We start from the raw sequence: 3703 nt of genomic DNA on the forward strand, positions 1-3703 counted from the left end.
CGCCGCCTTTATGGGCCCGGCGGAGGAGGGCGCCCGCCGCCCACGTGCCCTGCGGCCCCGGCTCCCCCTGCCCCACCGCCGCCCTCCGGGGCGCGGGCTCTTGCTACGAGAGTAAGGCTCTGTAGTCGCCTTACTGCCAGCTGGTAGTTGTAGGCATGGAGATAACGTGCAGGGAAGACTGTCAGGTGAGATTAGCTACTACAGAGCGGGTCGTCTTGCAGCTCAAGAGGTACTTGATTCCTCAGAGGACGTGGCCTAATGCAGTTACTCCAAACTAGGGTTTTAAAAACAGATTGCAGACTCATGAGAGGCTTCATTGCAGCAACTGAGCTCTCTACCTGCCCACGCGGTGGGCATGGGCAGCGTAGGATTCTTACATAATGTTCTCAGATGATGCTGTGTTTGGTTATGGTCACATAGTTTGAGAGAAGAAGGAACAAGACCCCAGACAAACATCTATGTGGAGTTACTCAACATTAGCTGCAAGAGCATTGTGTCAGCTCATGCATGAAAGTTTTCTGAAGGCTTCCTCTGAAGCATCTGGTATTAGGTACTGTCTCAGGCAGGAAAATGCTCCCAATAGATGCAGCCACAGGTTTGGTCTTTTACAGCAGCATCTCTGTGCTGTCCTGCATTCTGTCACCATCCCCCATCCCCTCAATAAATTATGCCTTTACACATTTTAATACTGGATAGGTATTAGCATATCTGAATTTGATTTCTTCCTCTTTTATGTGCACACTGTTTACCTTCCCTTGAGAATGTGCTTAAATCCAGCATAAAAACTGGTACTTAGAAACAAGTAAGGCCCCCACCTCTCTCTTCCTCTCAGTATAGTCTCATTCTGTAAATAGATCTGGGCTCTGCTAAAAACAAGAAGTTCTTCCTGTAAGTATATGCAAAACATTGCCACTGAAATAAGCCTTGGTATGAAAACAGCTGTTAGCAAGTTTAGCACCCTGCGACTTATTTTCACGAGGAAGTACTAAATATCTGTATTTTTTGGGCAACTCTTTCCAGAGCCCAGTGAGAATCAGAACAAAGAAACTCTTACCCGTCCACGACTTCTTGGTCAGGGCTGAAAGCCTGTTTTCTTAGGATGGCATTTTTAAGCATGAGTTTATCTGATGCTTTATCCGCTTCCTTGCTCTCCCCCACTGCATTTTACAGTTCTATCTGTGCCTGCTTGATTGCATCAGCATAAAGATACCGATGTCTCCAGGATGCAGCTTTACGTGTGCTACTGGCATTGCTAATGTTGAGATCATTGATACTGCTTGAAGTCACAAGGGGTTTTTTATAATAAGATCATTGTCAAATGTCTTGGCTCTGCAAAGCCATAACCGGCACATAATATATTGACACAAAATAAGATAAAAAAGCCTCACCACACATGCAACAGCAGCAGCCTGCTGCACTTAGTCTCAAATGCAGCCAGTGGGCTAGAAAACACAGCATTGACTGGCTTCTTCTCAGGCAAACGAAATACTCAGGCAGATGAAGATCCTAAACACCAAGGATCAAGCAGATCAGAAATCTGGACATAAGCATCTAGATTGCCAGCAGTAGCACCAAGGCAAACAACACGTGTTTGAGTGTCTGTTTTTTTCTTTAAAAAACTCAAAATATAAATATGTATCAGATATGTAATACAAGCAGCATTTATTTTTCCAGTCAGAAGTGGACATTTTGAGCAGTTGCAATCCAGTAACCTTCCAGGCTACTGTTCTTCTTTCCCAGTGTATCAGCCTGCACCCATAGCCAGAAATGTGCAAGTGCTGCTCTGCTAACTTTGTAAGTGGTTGTCACCTCTTTTCCTTTGTTTTACACATTCTTTGCCTACTTTTAGACAGCCCTTCCCTTTGGCTTCACTCTGCCCCTGCCCATAACTGTTTTCCACAGCTGCTTACAAAAGGCACCTGCATTTTAAATGATTTATTAATCCTATGTTTCTCTTCACTCTGCATGAAAAAGCCTTGTAAATCAGTCTGCTGCATTTCATTATCTGAAAGTGCTTGCCATCCTTGTCAGAATTTCTTGCACAAACTACTTTATACAATAGCGATGTGCACATTATATTTTGTGTGTTGTCAAAGATCCATAAGGAATTTAATGTGTCAAGAGAAAACATGGTCACTTAATATTTGCTTTTTGAGGCAAGACTGCCTTGTGTCTTCTTGAAAAGCTACAAAATTCTTCAGTCTTAGGTGAATGTTAAAAGGCAAGGGCCTCAATACACAAAACTTTCAGATACTGTTCATATCTGTTCTGCCTGCACCTTGTATTTGGTTTGCTTTTGCTAAACTTGAGGAGCGTTTTTAGTGTAAGTTTTAATGCTTGAATATTTGTTTCTATGGAAAATTCTGAAATGCTGTTAAATGGATCAGCTGGAAACAGGTCCTCACCAGGGTCCACAGGGACTGTCTTGACTACAGGAAATCCAAGTCCACACACTCCACACACTGTTTCATGCCAGAAATTGTATAGTGTTAATAAACAAAGCTCCTATAACCTAGCAACATATTTACTCTTAAGATGAATACTGACACATCCAATACTTACTGCAGCTGGAAGTGTTTATTGTAACACATTTACAATGTGTAAGCATTCAGACAGAACATGTTCAGTGTCCTCCACAACATTATACATTGTCACATACAGCTCCAGCAATGTTGCTCGCAAATGCAAGTTATCAAAAATATGTTTCCCTTCGGTTTTCTGTTCTGCTCCTAGAGTGAATAGACTATAGAAAATAAGCCATCAATTAAATATTATCACAAAGTATATAAACTAATTTGTCAAAACGGAACTTTTATAAGAGCTAATGTTTCAGCCGGCCGTTGACAGTAGCAGATTGTTGATAGGAAACATCCAATTTCTAAAGTGTGGAGGAATATGACACTCAGAGACATCTTGTGTGTATTTAACTTACTTTACACTTCATGTTTACAGACTTGTAAACCAGAAACTTTACCACAGACTTGTAAACCAGAGGAAGATTTCAAAGTAAAAAATAGATATTTTGAAAGGTCCACACACTATAAAGTTGAAGGCTGTCACTGATCCTACCGAGTGCTGGATACTGGAGAAGAACATCTACGTTTCTCCATGCTACTCACCCCTCAAGCTCCAGTTCAGCCTGGCATATCCTGGCCTCTCTGAGAAGAGACAGCCACTCACATCAGCTGCTACTTCTGTTTAAGGAAATATTTATTTTATGCTTTCAGCTATATTTGAATGGTTTGTGTATCAACTCACTGTAATGACTCCAGAAAAAAATTACACCAAATTCATAGTTTTTATTTTTACTATGAGTGCAAATAAACAAAAAATTCTGAGAGCTCTAGAGCGAGCTTTCATTCGTTCAGTAACAGGTCAACCATGGACAGATAATGGCAGCAGTACTGAGGGTTAGGTTGGTGTTCAAAGCTGCAGTTGTCCAACACTAGTTCTAATTATAGTTGAAAGTTACTACATTTCTGGTCTACTCTTATAACCTAGCCAAGACTCTGAACACAGACAGCTTTTTGATGCCCTTTGCATTCTAGCACAATTTAACTGAGAAAACAAATAGAATAAAGCTAATATAAACAAACACCCAAACCCCCTGAATTAGCAGTGAGTGTCTAATCAAAAAGTCTGTAAGTTTAGCATAAGCTTCTGGCACAGGCTTACACTGTTTCTCAAGAAAAGCAAATTCAGG

The sequence above is a fragment of the Manacus candei genome, unplaced genomic scaffold (genome assembly GCF_025592945.1).
Source record: "Manacus candei isolate 608988 ecotype Guabito, Panama unplaced genomic scaffold, ASM2559294v1 h1tg000005l, whole genome shotgun sequence".
In the NCBI taxonomy this organism is placed as follows: Eukaryota; Metazoa; Chordata; class Aves; order Passeriformes; family Pipridae; genus Manacus; species Manacus candei.